Source organism: Poecile atricapillus, chromosome 3 (assembly GCF_030490865.1).
Source record: "Poecile atricapillus isolate bPoeAtr1 chromosome 3, bPoeAtr1.hap1, whole genome shotgun sequence".
NCBI classification, from domain to species: domain Eukaryota; kingdom Metazoa; phylum Chordata; class Aves; order Passeriformes; family Paridae; genus Poecile; species Poecile atricapillus.
The window spans coordinates 16,443,332-16,463,064 of record NC_081251.1 but is presented as its reverse complement, the minus strand read 5'-3'; the positions used below and the strand labels follow the sequence as shown (position 1 = coordinate 16,463,064).

The 19,733-nt window shown below is 37.9% G+C and overlaps 2 long non-coding RNA genes across 2 annotated transcripts in view; both read right to left on the bottom strand.

The window, feature by feature from the left end:
- Positions 1 to 3,634: 3,634 nt before the first annotated feature.
- Positions 3,635 to 19,733, bottom strand: part of LOC131577872 (uncharacterized) — a 104,456-nt gene continuing 88,357 nt past the window's right edge. Inside the window, exon 3 of the long non-coding RNA XR_009277328.1 lies at positions 3,635 to 3,713. This is a non-coding gene — a long non-coding RNA (uncharacterized LOC131577872). The remainder of the gene's footprint in view (positions 3,714 to 19,733) is intronic.
- The window catches only part of LOC131577873 (uncharacterized), a 34,129-nt gene continuing 20,600 nt past the window's right edge, over positions 6,205 to 19,733 (bottom strand). The window contains exon 3 of the long non-coding RNA XR_009277329.1: positions 6,205 to 6,240. This is a non-coding gene — a long non-coding RNA (uncharacterized LOC131577873). The remainder of the gene's footprint in view (positions 6,241 to 19,733) is intronic.

The window sequence follows — 19,733 nt, the reverse complement described above, 5'->3', positions numbered from 1 at the left end:
TGTTAGTGTTTATATATTTACTTCCGTACATGAACAAACGCTGAATGAGTAGTGGTTGATTGGATATAGGTACCATACATCTCTGCTTCAGAGTTCTTCATGTGACAGCAAAGCATGGTTGGCTGGAAGCAACTTTGTCTGAAAACTTTAGGGTACTGCAGCAGCATAAAGCAAACAGGTCTTTCACCCCTGTCATTCCCTCCAATGAGGTATAGTGGGTTTTGCACTTCTTCCCAAGACTGAACATTTGCTCAAACATGGAAAAATAACTTGGCAGCCATGTACAACAGCACCACCTGGTGATTCCCTGCAAGAACCACCTGCTATCCCAGCACTGGTGTTACAAAACTAAAATTATCTGAGAAGCACTTCAAAAACTTAAACACTGATGCTGATCTATATAAACTATTCTACATCTTAAATTGTTTGCATACTGTTTTGAAATTAATTATTCTTAGAATAGTTCGTTCTTTTGATGATTCATGGGAGCTCAAGGGAGCTCAAGGGAGAAACAAATTTTTGAAACAGAATTGAACATATTGAAAAGAAGGTTTTAGCACTATTAAGAGATTCACTGATGCTTTTAAAATGAATATGATATTTTTTAATCACTTAGTTGAAAAAGTATCTAAAAGTATCATTATTGTTTAAATTAGTCTCTTGCAGCAAAAATGTTCTGATTTCATTGAAAAACAAAATATGTTTTAAGTTAAATTTGGCCTGATTCTGAGCAAAGAAGTCTTTGCAATGACTTGCATTCTATGAATGTAAAAAAAAGGTAGGATTGTACATAGCACAAAGTTCCCAGGTTAGAAAAAGTTGCCGGGAATGAACTTCCCACAAAAATAAAAAATACACATTTTTTAATATGTCACACCCCAAGTAGTGAAATATCTTAGCTACTCCTTGAGCACTCTTTTTTTTTAATATTTTTTTTTTTGTCTGTACAAGGATATTTTACACAATACATGTCTCAATTTGAATGTGGCCTTAGGGATCTAAATACTTCAGATATGCCAAAACTTGGGCATGTATAGAACATACAGGATTTCACTTTTAAAAGGAAGGTTAACGTCAATGAACACAAAGGTTAGATAGGTTCCCTTGCTGATGACAATGGAAGACCTCCATTAACAAAACTAAGGCCAAAAATTGCACACATGTAAATGTCTCTGTATGCCTGCCTATCCCTACATATGCATATGTACACTTCTTTCCATGGGTATGTGTATAAAAGTGCAGTGTCCTTAGAAGAAATCAGGCTTTCTAAAAATAAGATGATGATGGATGATGGTCATACAATGGAATCCTGTGCTTCTCCAAAATTTGTGCATGCCACAATGTGCCAATAAGCATAAAAATAATTAAGATTAACCTTTTTAAAAATGGAAATGTCTAAGCCCCACTTCTTGACAGCAGTCCTAACCCTCATCAGAGACAGATCAATCTGCAGCAGCAGCAGGCAGCTATTCAATGCCAGCGGCTGGGGCCAGAGCCATGGCAAGTGCAGGGTTGTAGCTCTCACATCCACAGCTGCTGCATTCCTGTGCTCAGGACTGAGCCACACACAGTACTTCTTCTGAGCAAGGCTATCATCAGTTTGACTTTTTGTCTCTTTTTCTGTGTTTAGCATCTTCATTTACATAGATCACAATTATCCCCTCTGCATTTCTGCAGTATTTTAAATGTCTGGGGTTTATTTTGTTTTAACTGAAATTTTTGATTCCAAAGATTCATTGGAAATTCCTTGAGGTAAGAGGTAAGAACTAGAACCTGAGCAGGATAAATGGTGCTCTAAAGCATGTGTAATGGTTTTTCTTTCCCGAGGGGATAACCCCTCCTCAATAAGACCTAAGACATGGTTACATCATGACATCCAGCCAGGACAAAGTGACCTGAACTAAAATTGCTCTAAGATGAAAATTCCTTCAGTGCAGCACAGCACTATGAAGGGATCCATGCTTCATCTGGGAATGATGCAAACATTCATGCAAAACAGAATCAGCACCACACTACTTGGCACACCTGTTAATCCCAGACCCACACCACACTGACTGCACGAGATTGTGAAGTTAGCCTGAATCCTGCAACTTCAACCTGACCTGCACCATGGTTGGGAGTGGGAGCTTACAGTACCATATCATGAAATCATCTCCACTCAGATATATGCCAGTTGCTTTATTTTCTTTGAGAAAAGAAGTATCCTCAACTCTACTGCAATTTCCAGCTCTTCCTGTGACATTTACAGGAGCAGAATCAACCTGGTTGCCAGATAAAGGCTCCTGTATGATACCAGTGTTGCTCTTCACCCTACAGCTGAGCTCCACAAGGACAGGAGATGGTCCCAGGGCAGTGACTGCTTATACTGTGGTACCCACAGTGGGCTACAAGACCTGTGTGACAATAGGAAAATAAAAAAAACCTAAAAGACTTAATTTTTCTCTGTTGCCATGGGACTCAGCACTTAGACACTGGAGACAAAATGTGAGCTGGATGGAAAATGTGGGGTCTCCTGCCCTGTGTGGATATATAGCTTTTTGATTGTTCTCCTTCAGGTAACCCATCTCCCCTTGCTACATTTGGAAACATTAAAATACCTTAATCTAGGATATAGACTGTGCCAACTTCCTTTTAGTAGTCTAGAGTATACAGAAATCTTAAATGTGGATTTACATTTTTCTAATATTTTTTTGTGTCACCTCTCTCACTCACATTCTGTTGTCATCTATGTTTTCTGTGCTCTGTTTTCACAACTCATTTTCACCTTCCCACATGCAGGATATCTCTGGCAAGGGACATTTATATTGTAAGTAACCTGAAAGTTTGAGTTTGCACTTATTGCACTAAAACTGTCAGAAGTCTTATAGCAATGGGGAAATGCATGGCCCTCTATGGCCTTGAAAACACAATGTAATGTACATGGGACCTACATTCTGTTGAACCCCCCCAAGTACACAGTTCTGCCATTCTCTACGTTCATATTTGGCTATAAAACTCAAACTTTTATTTTGCTCTACAGAACAAACCTGAAATGCAAATGAAGGCCTAGAAGAGAGCAGACATGTTCACCAGATTAAATGGTGACTTCAAGGAAGAGAACTGTCTTATTTTAAGATAAGAAAGAAAAAGTGTCACTGAGACTCACCACCTAATTTGATCAGGGAACCAGCTTTAATACTAATGTGGCACTATTTTGCATGTTTCCCTTTAAATAAAAATAAATAGATAAATAAATAGTGCAAATAGGTAAACACAAAAGAGACTTGGGTTTGGCAGTAAGAAGGGCTTCTGGGGAAATCCAAAGGTTTACAGTATATGCTTAATAAAAACGTTTCTTCTTAAGAAAAGGAGGAGTTGCTGTACTCTGGTTGGGCACTTGCCCTGAGGATCTTGACAGGAGCCCTGGCAGATGAAGTGTGAACTCACAAGGGAGACTCAGTAGATGGCACTCCTCCCCCTGAGTCAACACAGGGGCTCAGAAATGGTTTAGATGCTGTTCTTCTAAGTGAAAGGGGACAAATTATCTTCTATAAGATCTGGGATTATAATATACACATATACACAAAGATATTTATATTCAAGCTGTAAATATGAATAAAACTTAAACAGTTTAGGACCAACTTGCCTGCAGATACCTTTCTCCATATGTCTCAGTGTGACCCATTTCCTTCTAACTCCAGCTGTGGTGGTTGGAGTAACAGATGCTGTGGGGCCTGGAATAGACCAGAGGAGCAGACCACAGGCTATTGCAATACAAAATTGCTTTTGAATATGAGGGGAATCTGTTAAATCCTCCTGCTTACACAGGACATGACAAACGCAGATCTTTAGTTGCCCTATTTGGATAACTTCTGTTTGAAAATATAAATTCACCCTCTTGTTCTACACAGGAGATTATTGCTAGGTTTAGACTGGTAATTTCTCTAGTTGTACAGCATTTTTTAATTATTTTATTATGTTTAGAAACAAAAGTCCACAATGAGCAGTTGTTATTAATATATACAGGGGAAATAATATATTTAAATCTAGCTAAGTCAGTTCTCATGTCAGAAATATAAATTTAAACTGCAGGTCCTTCAGGATAGATTTTCCATATATTTTACTCAGCTGAACATTTTCTTAACACTTGCTGAAGGACATACCAATCCATAAATGTAGTTCACATACCTCTATGCTATCTTCCAAATCAGAGTTTGGAAGAAAATTGTAAAGTCTAATGACAAATAATCTCAAGAGGGAAAAGTAAGAAGATCTAGAAAATAAAGAATTGTTGGAACAGATATTAGAATTTTCCATTGCAAATTATCGCCACGAACCGGCTGTCTGGGAAGCACTCCAACCTGATGTTGGGTTCTCTTTGATAACGTGGTGTTTCTAAGCAACATTTCTAGTCAGTCCGTATGTATGAGTGGTCAGCCACCACTTGGAAACTTCAAAACATGAATTTCTTTTGTTAGATGCAGATCCAATTTGCTGTTTGGTTTTCATATGAAAAATACAGCCGGCTTTTTAAGATACAGTTTTTAAAAAGGGAAAAAAAGGAAGCAGTGCTAAATATTGTAACACATTTCAACACATATAGCAGCACATTTAATTTATTCAATACTACATTAATGAACCCCTTTTTAGTTCTTAAGCTAAGCAGATGGGTATTCAGGTAGCATGTGTTAAAGTTGTCAAGAATTTATGTTCTAATTCCTTTCACATAGCAGCCGAAGGCACTTCTTACATAAGAATGACAGTGATAACAATTAGCTGGTCTCCTCAGTCAATATGTTTCCACTACAATCCTTGATTAAATATTTTTCAGAATTTGGACCTGCTGAACTAGAATTTATGAAGTTCATTTCTTTCAAACCTTGTATGTGAAAATATGTGAATTCCAATCCTACAGAGTCCACAGATTGTCTGTCCAGCTTGCATCTATGTTTTGCACACATTCAAGTTCAAGGCATATATGATGATTAGATAATTCATAATTTAATTTGGAAACTGTTCCTATCTCACCCAAAAATAATTATAGTTTGATATGTAGGGTTCATATCACTGATAAATAAAGAACAGGCATGTTCCTGTGAAGCAAGCGATAATCAGTTCTGCAATAGACAGGCTCTCTCATTCTGACAGTAGAAGGGACCCAGACCAGTTCCTGGCTCATGGACCTAGACAGAGACCTGTAAATTGCTGGAAAGGATGGGAATACAATGGAGCCACAGGACATCATAATCTTTCGTGAAGTTAGGCACCATTTCCTGTGGCTGTGCTTGCATCTCAAAGAGACTGACTGCAGATCGCTGGCAAGGACAGTTGCGTTCCACACTCATTGCACTCCACATTCAGGCAGAAAATATTTTAGATTTCTATAAAATCATCCTATCAAAATGAATATATTTTATCAACTCAGACCTGGAATACATGCATCCTACTAGCGCTAATTATAACCAGACATATGGTGAAACAGCATTTTAGATTGAGACAGTTTGGGGAATTTCTCTACTATGATTTCTTCTTGACACTGGAATCTTATGGACATCTGTCAGGATGTAAGTTCCAGCAGGAATGTGGCACACTCCGCTCCTTCTGATCCTTTTCTTCCATATTGACATAAAACCCACAGTAGGTGACAGAAAAGTTGCTTGCACCTGGTTCATGGCTAAAAATACTGAGCCATTAAACTTTGATGATCCTCCATTTAAATGAAGCACACTTGGATAAAAGATGGCAGCTATCCAGAGCAAATGGTTATTTCAAGTCTGATTCCTAGGAAAGATAGTAATTGAACTACAGATTTGTTACCAAGAAGCAGATCATCTGATACACCTTATCTAAAGATACCTGAGGTACAGCAAGGGACCTAAAGTTGTTTCCTCTGAGATTACTTCAGAAGAAAGAAAGAGGAAGCAGACAGGACAGAGAGAAGATCAGTGGTTCATACCTGAAACTGGAGAAATTTCATGAATAACACAGAAATTTCTGACCAAAGGACAGAACCATCCAAGGTAAAAAGGAAACTAACTTAAGCAGAAGGCTGAATGTGGAAATATTTTGTCCATGGATGTGTGCTTCTAATGCTAGCTCACAGAAAATGGCATAGTCTTTATCACACATTTGTTCACCTCAGTTATTTCATCTTTGAGAAAATAAACTGTGGGTTTGTGTCAACCATAATGTGGAGTTCTGGGAAAAGATAGGCTTTGAGAAGTAGGGGACATGGCAATGGGCTCTAGGAGTCTTCCTTTTCTGAAACAATAGTAGATAAAGAACAAATCAAAGAAGTCTGTCAGAAAGAGGCTAAATCATACTGAAACTAAATCATAAGAAAGCTTAAAACATTTAGATATCTTGTAATATTACCCAAACACAGCAGCTTGGAATGTACAAAGAGAACTGAGCTTTATCAAGGCTGTGACACACACAGTCCTAGTAAAATTAATTCATCTAGCCTGCAGCTATGTGTTCCTTTCTTAGCACACTGGCTCCCCTTGTTATAAGTCACAAAAGTATTTCTGTCACAGGCTCTCCCTTTCTAAACAGCCAGTTTTCACATGGGCCCGAATTTTGACTGCTCTTGTGAATCATGCCAAGGTGCCATAGATGGAGAGAGGGGCCTTTTTGACCTTCTCTAAAGCATCCATCAGAAACTCAAGCAGTCCATGGACCTCCTGAGTGCAGCAGGAAAACCACCTAGCGCAACTTTTTTCATTTCATGTCCGTGTGAAAACATGACCAGATGGATCACAGGTGCAGGCAGCTTCCCTCCCTTGGTGTGGCTGCAGGCACTGGGGACACCTGTCGCCATGGCACCAGTGGAACGGCATTTTAAGCCTTCCTTCCCCAGTGCTGGGGGAGGTATATTTTTCTTAACGTGCCTGGAGTGTCCTGTATCTTCAGAGAAAGACACAGTTCTTCTCTGGAAACTTACTGAAGCTATGGAAGACCTGTATCATGCAGTCAACACGTCACCTTTTAACATTCAGCATGAGCAGAACTTAGGTAGCATAGAATTTAAAATCCTGAAGTAAAAAAAAAAAGTTATAATAAAAGGATGTTGATTTAAGACTACAAACATTTAGGACCATAGCCCCTGGAAAATACAGGTGGAACTTCTTCACCGACAAAAGTCATAAAATAAATTAATCTGCAGAAAATTCATCACAATGACACTGAATGAATTCTCAAATAAAGGAAGCATTCCCTTTAATTAATTAATTAATTAATTAGTCATTAATTAATCTATGTAAATTATTCTTTAACTTTTTTTTAAGCTGTTGCTGAGTTCCAGGAACTGTGGGCAATTGCCCACAAATATGTTTGTCACCAAATGTTGTGAAGAGATCTTTGTGACAGGGACTTCCCAGGACACACCTCAACAATAGCACAGAAATCAAACCCAAGGTCCATCTAGGAGTTTCTTTAAAGAGCAGTGAAAAGTAGATGGCTAAAGGAAGCACAAGTGCTAGGAAAACAATATGATATTTTGTCTATTACATCATTCCAGCTTCCAGTGCCGTGTAGATAAGTGACTTCATAAGCCAGATGTTCTAACTTTGTGGTTAACACTGCTTGATTGATTTTCTGCTCAGGATTTTAACTGGTCACTACATCTGTGGTTCAGACCATGGGCTCATTTCATTTCCTTCTCTCATGAGCATTTCCATGCTTTCTATCATGCAGGCCATTACACTTGAAGTAACTTTTGCCTATTACTTCATTTGATTCTCCCCATCTTGAAACTCAGTATTGCTCCAGAAAACCTCTAGGCAAGTAGCAATAAAAAGATTAAAGAATGTAACTTTCAAATTGTGCATATGCTCAAAAGTTTGATACAAAATCTCATTGCTGACTAAGCAAAAACCAATATAGATTTGAGTCAGATATACCCTACCATGATTTGACTCAATGTGATTTTGTTAAGAGAGATGCCAGAAAAATTTCATGGCACTTGAAAACTCAGAAGTGGTATAAATTGGATTTGAACCTGAGATCCTCTATTACCAGGGTTTGTTCCCTGATTTAATTAAAGCAATAGTGTTTTCATTGCATACAAACAGTTGTCAATTTGACAATGACATTTGGAATTATATTTACACAATGTGCATCAAAATATTTTTGCCAGTTAACATGACTGGTGAATGTTCATAAAAATCCAGTATATAGCCAGAACATAGTTTAATATTATAGTACCAATAAACATTACAGTCCCTTTTGATAACTTCATCAATCTCACCAGTCCATGATTATGCCATTCAATATTGTGGAAAAAATAGCAGAATCATTGATTGTTCACAAAGTCATTCAAACATCTTTGGGTGTTTGATAGATTTTTCTCTTGCCATTGAGTCTGTAAATATGAAATCAAGAGATCAGCTTTCTATATTATAAATGACACCCAAACTTTAAGTTCACAAGATGGATCAGAGTCTTAAAAGACTCTTTCACATCTTTGAAAATAGGGTCAAAATTATCTATGTCACAACTGATCTGTCAAACAGGATTGCCGTTTGTCATTCCCCTTCTTGATTTCCTCCAAAATTTCTTGATCAGATAGCATAGGATGAAGCCATCCTTACTGGGAGCATTTCATTTCCTTTGCCTGACAGCTGTTGCAGACTCAGAACAAAGCCATTTTCTTGATCTGCTCTTATGTACCCCAGAATGTACATCAACACAGTGTCAGCTCTTTCTGCTTGGTTCCTGAAGCTTTTTTTAGTTCCTTTTAAGCTCTTATTTTAAGACAGTCTGAAGACCTTGATTATCTTTCCTTGCTCACCTCAGTATTCACCGTCACATTTTCCTTCCTCTTTCCAGGACCCAGACGATGTAAGCCCTTCAGTGACTCTTTGTAGCCTGCAATGGGAAGTTTCTTGAGGATGCCAGCATGGCAGCTAACTCACCCTCTGGTTTATCCAATTATTCTTCCAGGGAGAAGCCTGTATAACCACCATCCTCTTACTCTCCTGCTTCAAGCCTTTTCCATCACTAAACTGTCGTGTTCTGTTGTTCTCCCTTGTCAGCTTCAAAGAGTTCATTCCTTCTCCTGTCTTCCCTATCCTACTCTCCCACCTCTCATATTTTGCCAAAATATCTTCTGATATCCCCAGAGAGACCCCTCACCAGAAACTTTTCCAAAAAATTTCTCTAGCCTGTGACCATCCTGCCCCTCTTTTTCCAGTTATTAGATTCAACATTCTTAATCAGTTCCAGTTGAGGTGCAAATGTTCAACTACAGGAAATTACATTTTGGTTTATTTGGCATCCCTCTGACAAACACTCCTCTACTTCATAGGATTGTAAAGGGTGAGTCCTTCCAGGATCAGAACACTTTCCAAAGTCTTGGTTTGATTACCCAAAATATTTCAGGGTTCAGAATCAAATTTTGTTCTTAAAATGTTCCTAATGTTTTAAAAGTCAGGACACACTTCACTTGAACCTTCCCCCTCAGTGATCAAGAGTTGTGTCCTACACACTTTTTGAGATAATTCTTGGAGCTCCTTACTTGCATGGAGCCAGAGCATGGGCAAGTGGAGCCCAGCACCTTCATGCTCCCTTTGCTGTGGTGAGATGGTACATGTCCTGACAGTACCTTTGCAAACTGTATTGCTTTCATTGCATGGCTTTCTTTTTAAAAAAGTAATTTCATTGCAGGCTTGGCCCTTCAATGTGCTTAAGATTAAGCACGTAAATATTTTAACTGATGTGAAAGAAATCGCCTACATGCCTGCACATGTGATTAAATGCTTTGGTGGATCAGGCCAGAGTGCCAAACACATTGTTGAATCGAGCTATGAGTATGTATATAAACAAGATCTTTACAAACTGACACAAATGTGGCACTTGGATTTCTTTAAGAATCTCATAATTGAGTTCAGCCCTGGCCTAAATGCCCTGGTTTTAGTAGGAAAAGGCTAGAAATTAATTTAGTCTTACTTCTTTTTTGATGTGAAGACAAATTCCTTAAGTGAAAGTCTGTGGTGTTAATTTTATTAATTGCAGGCATATTTTCATCCGTTGCTATACAATGTTATATGATGATTTACAGTACTGGCAATATGCAAAAACTTTTAAAATATTTGGATTTCTATTTTCACCAAGCTTCACTTGCTTTTATGAAGGATAGTGTTTGTGTTATTGTCCACTGGAGCCCAGCTAAGAACATCAGAACATTATCCTGCCCTGCCCCTGCAAGTAATGAACTCATTTCCAGTTTGTAAAATATGTTGTTTGTGGTTTCCTGAAAGGGAGATAGCAGCTAGCTGTTCCTGCTCCCACTGAACATGGTGTCAGGCTTGTCAGCTTGTATCAAAGATTGCAGGCCCCTGCAGGCATCAGTGCAGAATTAGGGGAGGAGCATCCCTTTATTTTATTTTACCATCATGATTACACTACTGCAAGTAATCTACAACCTGATAGCTCCACTAATAGTCAGCCTCAGCTTCACAACTTCATGCTTCAGGACAAGTAGCAGTGATGCTTTTATAATATCAAAAGTAAACATGGATTTACACATACTATTTTTATCTTGGTTATGTTTCTTTTAGTGATGAAATCACTTTTAGTAGTTGTTATGAATTTTCTTAAAACTTATAACACTTCTTTCTTTATTCTTACTTCTATACTGAAACATATCACAAACCATTTTAAATGGCATTAAACTTGTCCCTCCAAAAGCCTCCCAATAGAATTCCTACTTTTTTCAGTCATTTATTCTGCACTTTGAGAAAACAGAGCTTCCATTGATTGCTACATTGGGATTATTTTTGTGGGGTGAGAAAATTGATAAAAAATTAGAAGTGACTATTTTTGCAAATGGACGTGGAAATATTCCAACCTCTCCAGTGCTGACCTCGCTCTCTACACATGAAGGTTCCACGCACTTCAAACATTCTAGCATTAATGAGAATGATCTCTGCAAATGTGCTGCATGTAGCCAGGAAAGGGAAAGACTCCAGTGCTTTTGCTTGTTAACATTCTTCTTTGTTTCTGCCCTCTCCAACTCAAATGTTTTCTAGATATTTTTCTGGCAGCTTTAGCAGCATTAATGCATTCCAAACTAGAAAAGTTTCTACTTCAATATCTTACAACTAACTCAATATGTACTGACCTCAAACCCAGGATAGTAGTAATTTGATATTGCAGCTCTTTATTGTTACTCCCAGTAAGTTTCCCCTTGGAAGTGCCTGATGCTTCCCCCTCCCTCTCACACACCCTCCCACCCTCCATTCAGAATTTGTTTTTAATTGTTCAGTAGAAAAAATTCAGACTGTGAGCCAACGATATATTTCCAGGGGGTACAAGATATTAATAGAGCTACATCGTGGCCCCATATATTGTAATAAACTCTGCTGTAATTTGTTTACCCACCGTAGACAGTAACTAACATTCAGATAAATGGAGTTGGCGCCTGTGAGATTTATGATATACTTCTGTGCTTAGCAATGTTTAATCAGGGAGTTAAAATATTACAGTGTAAAATCCTTTACAAGCATGCACAAACAGAGAACTACCATTAGAGGCTTGGCAGACATACTCGGTGTCAAATAGTACCTCCAGACACTCTCAAAACACAAAGAGGAATATTCAAAGCAGCTACTAACTGACTAGCATTATTTGAGAACCACGTCAGAGCTCATTTTTTTAGGGGGGCTTGCTTTTGAAGTGACAGAATGATAGGCAGGGACAAGTGGGCTTGTCTGCAGAGCCCATCGAGCTGAAAGAAGTTGGGGTGGGTGGAAAGTGTTGAGGTGGGGGCGGGGGGGGAGGTGAATTTTGGTCAAAAAGGTGGTGGATGCCTGTCACAGAGCTTAGACTGTTTGGATAAGACAGGCTAGCATGTGGGGGGATCAGCATGAAGCATCACACCTGGAGGAAAAGACAACTAGCTCCAGCCTCAGTGCCATAAGCCTGGCTCCACGAAGTCTAGCCAACATCTGGAATGGATATCAAGAGACACAGTGCAGCCCTGACTGGCGCTCTACTCTACCTTTGTACTTTTCACTGCAAATTGAAAAGCAAAACAGACATCAAGGATATATTTATATAACTGTCTTCAAGCTGCATTTTCTACTCCCATCTGCTGCACATGATAAGTTTCAAGTGTTTTCTAATAAAAAAAAAAAAGAAATTTTTTTCTTTTTTTCACTCCTTGTTCAGTATACAGACTGACCTTTTTTTATTCACAGTTTTAAAGGAACAGTAAATATTTTACAGCCAGAGGAAGTGTCAGCACTGTAAGACTTTCTGCTATTGACATTATTTAACCACGCTGGCTATTGAGCCAAATGTGACAGGGTGTGAGTCTGTGCGTGTGCAGATGCCTGCATTTGCCTCAGTGTGCAAACGAGCTCATTTGTGTACATTTGTATGAGCATGTGTGCTTTGAAGAGGAACTTTCCTTAGAGTTTTTCGCTTTATTTTCACATCATGCTGCTGTTATGTCACTCAAAGGGGAAGGTGAGCCCTGTACGTTCAAACAAGAGCCCCTGTGGTAAACTACGCTTCAGGAGGGACATGCTGAAGGAATGCAGTCTCCATATCAAAAAGGCTCTGGTTTTGCTCTCTGCTTCCCAGCTACATAGCAGATGAGACCAGATCAGCCTTCTAGTCAGGTTGATTAATTGTGAGGGAAATAACCAGGATGAGAAATGGTTACATTTGACTATGAATATTTGCCTTCTGACCAAGCTAGGCCTGGCCATACATGGGTTTTGGCAGAGGCACAAACAGCATGGATTGATGCCCTCCTCAGCAGAACCAGAAATACTCAAATATTACAAAATATATTCTTGATCACATGGGTAGTGATCTGTATGAGCAGCCATGAGAAAGTACAGTTATCTGAAGCAGTCAAGTTCAGTGTATGAGAGACAGTAGGAACCAGAGATACACATCCAGCCCTAAGAAATATCTCCTCTTTAGTTCAGAGCCTGATCCCTGTATACCTCATTTATTGGTATAAATTAGAGACAGCTGCATTAGTTGGAGTTCTACTCCATGTAAAATGTTCAGAAAATAAAAGCTTTTTTTGTCCAAAGGTGAGAAGTTTCACCAGTAGTAGTAAGAGAGATAACAATCCTTGAGATTCAAAACTGTTATTTGCTATTACTTGTTGCTCTCATTAGAAGGGAGAATCATACTGGGAAAATCTCCAGTTTCTCCCCATATTGAAAAATTCCAATTTTCATCTGTTTTAGTACTGTGAACAGGAGATAGGGATGTAAAACATGCTGTTCTGTTTTGACTGCACAATTCACCCTATAAGCCTGGAGTGCCAGTAATATCTCTATCCACTCCTTTGTGAAATACATATTATTCACACTTTACAGGGAGAACATGAGGCTTAAACAGTGCTTCTAATAAAAATAATTCTGAATTTTGTGTTGGAACTTTGCTGCTGTGTTATAGGCATCTATTGAAGGATAAATATTTTTTCTTTTCCTCCATGAGAAACACTATTTCCCATAAAATAGTGGTCAAGGGAAAATATGTTGTCTTTAAAATAAGCTTTATTTTTTTTATAACATATTTTTAAAGTGAAAAATATTGTTTTCATCAACATTTCTTGTGCAAAACCCCCCATCATTTCTAATTGTAATATGCTTCAGACTTTTTTAGTTTAAAAAGCAGTGTATAAAATAATACATTAATAGCATGATAAGAAGTTTTACATTGTGAGACCCCATGAATTTCAAAAGAGATAGATGTTTTTAACTGAACTTGTCTAAAGTAATATCTCAATCAGTACAATCTGAAAAGCGGACCATTCCATAACATCTATTCAAAATCTTTCTGTGTTAGCTAATGAAACATTTGCTGTCTTCCATTTTACGGAAGCAAATACAAATATCTGATTTCCATTTGCTGCTGTGTTAGAAATTTTTGTATTTGTGGTATTTTTTTTTTTTTTAAAGCCTATAACTAGCTTATAACTTCATTTGGAAAATGGGGCAACATAGGATCTATGAAGTGAAACTCACAAGAAAAAGTAAAGCTGGTGAGAAATCACAAAAAGGAGAAGTCTACTCTTTAACTGAAACTAGTCACTCTGAATGAATCAGGCAAATTTCACAGACAAAAAATTAATTACTTGTTCTCTTAATTTTGAAAAATATGGGGTTTTTTTTTGAAATCTCACTGGAAAAATTCAGGCATCTTCCCAATGTAAATTTATACTTCTGAATCTATGGTCCCAACTGAATTTATCATGACAAAAGTAGCTTATGACAAAAGAATTGCATGTGCTTTTAGTATAGATACTCTGTGGAAAGAAACTCCAGGCCAGTGTTTGGATATAAAGAAGAAAGTGCTATTTCACAGCAGTGTTTGAGATGTGTTTTGTCGTGCATATCCATTCAAAGTAAAAGCTGCACGAGTTTGCTTTCTGGATAGTAGGACATTTCATTTCCCTTTTAACAGAAGGGATCACAGATCAAAGGAAAGGAGCCAGGTGGGTCAGAGGGAAACACCAGCAATTCCTGACCCCCATTACTTGTTTACAGATAAACACTAGACAGCTGTAAAAGTGACAACATGTTTTCTCAACAGCAAGAAGGAAATATAATTTAATAAATCTAAAGAAATGGAAGTATATGTCTAAATTTGAAAGTCTTGAGTTGGTTTAATAGTGGTTCTATAGTGATTTAGAATAAGTTCAATATTATGTCTCTATCATTTATTTGTATTGTCTCATTTATCAAATTCAAATGAAAGAAATTTTACTCTACAGAAGGTCTAAAGAAACTAGAAAGTCATCTTTATGTAGCTTGTAGTGACTTTGCAGTGAGCGTCTGCAGCAGATCATACTACCAGGTCACCTCATACAACACAGAGAGTAATGACATTTGCTCATTGCAGAGTTAGACATCCCACACTGAAAGGCCCTGACTGGAAATTCAACATCAAGACTATATTAAACTCCTAAAATATGCTGAGTGAGGTTCAGTTTCTGAGTTTGTTCCTCCCTCATATTTCATGTGGTGTATTTCTCAAACAGGGAACCTGCTCATTCTCTCTGTTTACCAGTATCTGCCTGATAAAGTAGAACTGAAAACACTGTGTTGTGCTGGAACGTGAAGAAGTTCAGAGTTCAAAACAATTGCTTGCTACAAAAATAAAGGAAGGCCTCTCCTATGAAATCTATGAACTCGAAACAGGGATACAGAACTAGTCATTGCCAATAACTTTAACTTCATTTATCTATATTTGGCAAAAATTGTGCTGCAGCTGGAGATGAAATGCTGAGCTAAATAACTGCAGCGACGTGAGCTCCAAAACAGCAATTACTAAGCTGTGCTGCCTTGTGTAAGATTTTACTTTTATTTATTGTATTTAAAGAAACTCTGTATCTATGTACAGTACAACAAGAACTGCCTGATCAAATAATGCCTGATTGCAAGGCATATCAACTCCACTGTCAATATAACTCAGTGTTTTGCAAGGAAAACATGATTTTCATGAAGCCAGACTACAATGCTGTGCATGGCAGTTTTACAGTTCTACATACATTTATATTGTCTCTAATTGCAAGGAGGAACTCATATTAAACCTAAATTTGGCTTATCACAAATGATGAATGTATTTTTTTCTTACTATTAGAAAAGCTAGTAGTTTTAAAAGGCTGAAAGAGAGGTGCACACAATCCCTTTCTTCATGGTAAGAACAAAAAAACCCAAACATACTAAGAATGGTGTTGGAGGAGCTGCTCACCAACAGTATTTCTATCTTCTTTTTAAAAAGAGAACAAGAAAGCTAAGGGCATGTTCCAGAGTTATCTCTTCTTTCCAGAGAGATGTTTTAGTTCTCAAAAGAGAAGCCCAAGTAGCTGCAATTATGGGTGTTCTGTGGATCTAACTCCACATATGTGTCTACTATCACAGTGCAGCCTCACAGTGGCCTCCCTCTAAAGCACTTCATCTAGGGACATGTTGACATTTCAGAGAAAGAAAAGGAGAAAATTAAGTGACATATGAGTATTCTTCTAGTTGTCTAAGAAAATGGATGCTGACGCCATAAATCTAGCTCCTTCCCAAAAAGTAATGTGACTGAAACAATATCACAATGCCAGAAAAGCTGACTAATTGTCTGGATTCTGAAACTGACATAATTTTTCCAAAATGACATAGTACTATTAGTAGTATACAGTCCCTCAAACAGTGAATTTTACCCTCACTGACCATATTTCTAATTCTCTTTCTCTTTACTCCCACAGACAGAAATTCTGATACAGAATCCTCCCTTCTTTCAATTTCTTGGTCATTCATGAAATTTTTAACCCTAACAAATACAAACTCACTATCTCAGTCATTTTCTAGATGCAGTCAGCAGCATTTCTTTTGGACAAACTGCCTTTCAGCAGATGGTTCCCAAACACTTAGGGCCAGGGCATCATTGCTGTCCTTCAAATTAATCAAAATCACCCTGCACTCTTATAATCTACTTGAAGGTAATAGAAAAATTCTCTATATATTTCCAGATTTCATTTGCAGTTCATCTCCCATGACTCCATTGACAGACCATGAGTCAGTGGTGAATACAAATCTACAGATCTATTGTGTGCAGAACTGACAACCTTTTTTCTTCATCATCTGCATCCTGGAAGCATCTATGTCAGAGAAAGTAGCCATGTGGGTTATAGTAGGTCATATTGCTCCATTTCTCACTAATTTTATCAATGTTACGTTTTTCTGTGCTTAGGGAAGAACCAAGCTGGATGTTTAGATGTCCTGGAATGCTTCTGTATTTGTTTCAACATCCTGGTAAATGCAAGAGATGGAGCTTAACCTCTTGTCACCTCCTCTCAAATTTTGGGCAGACCTTGTTTCATTGAATAGACCTATAGTCCAGCACTATACATAGAGATAGGTCTTTGGGTCTGATTTTGTTACTCCAGTAGATCCGGCGATTCCATCCTCTGTTATATTGCTTCATTTCTGAATAGAAAGGAAATCAAAGTAAGGCAAAGCAAACCAAGGAAAGGGATAGGAGTCCAGTATGGATCTTCAGAATTTTTGATGGAATTTATCCACCTTTCATTAGTAGTTATAGCCTGTCAAAGTCTGCCTTCTCTCTTCATTTATCCATAGTACAGGTCACTCTTGCTTTTCCAGAGACATAATATAGAAAGATTTCAGTGTTTACCTATAGCTGCATCACCACTAAAGTCATCTACAAGCTATAGTTGTTCTCAGACCTTTCAGAATGGAAATGAGGCATTGCTAAGCACGTGCATCTAGCAGACATTTGCATTCCTAGATCAGCTCTGTTGAATTGGCTGAGAAGCTAATTTCAAAGTCCCTCTAACCTGATATTCCAGCCTCAGCAGGTCAGTGATTAGCTGCTCTTCACATCCAGGTCCTTGCACCTTGGAAGACATGAAAATCACATTGTGCTTTACTCTTCCTTTTCAGAGTCACTAAGAGATGGCAGAGTTAAACATTTCAACAGCCATAATTTTAAACTCAGTAAACCCAATGAGCCAAAGCATTCCAACGTCAGTGCTAATGCTTTTAAAATACAGTTTGCTTTCTGTTTTTACATCAGAAAGCTCATACTTACATGGACACCCTGCTAAAAGAGAGAGCCTGCACACGTATTTCCAGGGTAATCCAACTTGTACCAGAGGCTGCTAGGGATTAAGTGACTGGATGTTAAGGATGTTGACACTCTGATATATGGCTCTCTGCTTCTACTTTAACATCTTACAGCCATCGCACATGTTCAATGTTGTTTGGGCTGTGGTGTTTCAACATAACATGAAGCAGGAGCTACAGCAACATATAATTTACAATGAAGAGACTACATTTTACTTTCACATATAGAACACATAGAAAATTCTTCCTTTTAAAGTAAAGTTTCCTTGTTCATTCATCACACACCACTAATCATCACCACTTAGGCATCTTAAAGAAAATGATGTACCATGTATCAGAAAAACTGACAGGGCAAATGACTGAAATTGAACACATCTGTACAAATTGTGAAGAAACTGTAGGACTCTTAAACAAACAATAATAATGGCAGTCACATTTCTTTTCTAAAAATGGAATCATTCCCCTGCCATTTACACCAGTTTATTACAACATATTTATGCACCTCCACAATTCTTCAAACCACACTTCTTGAGTTGTTCAAGGCCTAGATTGTGGCTCTGTCTCTTTGGAAAGATCAACAACTAGACAAGAACATAACAAAATAACATCCCGGATAACTCTTCATGTTCAGCAGGATAAAAGCACTAAGGAATCTTCTCTTTGCTAACAAGGTTACATTATGCTTCAGAAAGATTTTCATGCACACGGATGTCTGATTGCACTTACTCTTTGCTCTGAGCTTACTCTCCATAATCTAATTCACTGCCTTGAAGTGAATTAGATAATTATCTTCCATTCCATTCTTAGCTATTAAATAGGAAAGACTATGGTGTTGAAACTTGTGTTAATGTATATGATTACCTTGGTAATGGAATCATTTGCTATCTTCTTCAGGTTGCTGATCTGCATTGGCTGTTCCTTGTCCACTATAGAGTTTTCCTCCTCTGGGCTACAGCGTCAACTCTCTGTTTCCCAGTTTCTCTGCACCAGACTGGACATAAAGTCTATATCACCGCCACAGCCACTCAGATAGAGACACAAGAAAATAAGAATTCTAAAACAAGGAGCTTCTTCTGGAGCAGAAAGCCTTTCAGCTGAAATTCATGTGGTAAGATATAGGCAGATCATAGTTTCTCCCACTCCTCCCTCAAGCAGACATTGTGCTTTGCCCTTGTAGAGACATGCATCTTCAATCACATGGGCTGCTGACATCTTATTTTCATAAGATAGCTGCAGTGCAGGTAAATTACTGTCACAGCAGTAAGGCAATTCCCATTTCCACACTCTTCTAATCTGCCTCTGCCTCACTTCAGCTCCTTATGCTGATTTGAGACAGTAATTCTTTCATTTTTATGCCAGCTGAGGGCCAGGCTCACCAGCCTCTTAGCTTATGGTGTATCACCTCTGTGAATCTCTTGGGGTTTTTTTGTTTATACCACAGAATTCATTTTCACCTGTTAAAAGAATAACTTTTCTCCATACATGGGAACATCCTGTATATTTCAACCAAGCACAGCATTGCTGTCATTCTGGCCCGACTATTGCCAGTGACTACTCAGATACAAGGCAGTGATAAACCTCAAATTGAAGCTAAAATATCTTTTACAAGGAAGTGCACTATTGATATCTTGTAACCTGCAATCATTTGAAAGGACCGTCAAGATCATATTGCACATCATGAATTGTGTTTTCAGCAAGGAAATAACTGACTAGTTCATATTATTTGATAGCAAATATTTTCTGAAGAGAATCTATTGTCCTAACTTTTCTAAATAAGAAAAAATAAAATATACAATAAACAATTTATGAGGTTTACTGGACTCAAGGCCCTCAATTTTTGTTTGGTTGGCCTGTTGAGATTTTTTTGCTTGTTATGGAGATATTTCCTTCCCTGTACAGAGTGCAATATTGTTAATAAAAAAGTTGATTGTAGATCTGGCCTGAATATCATTCAACTAACTTTCTCTATAAGGTCAGAAATAACAGTTACCCTGTTATTAAATCCATATTCTAGCACAAATACTTTGCTAGCACTTTTCTTCATATGGCAGACAGGAGCTGAGGAGAGGCAAAAGTGAGGGACGCTAAAAGTGGAGTCTCATTCATACTAAAACATTGCATAAAACTTAGTTTGTAACTTTCATCTGC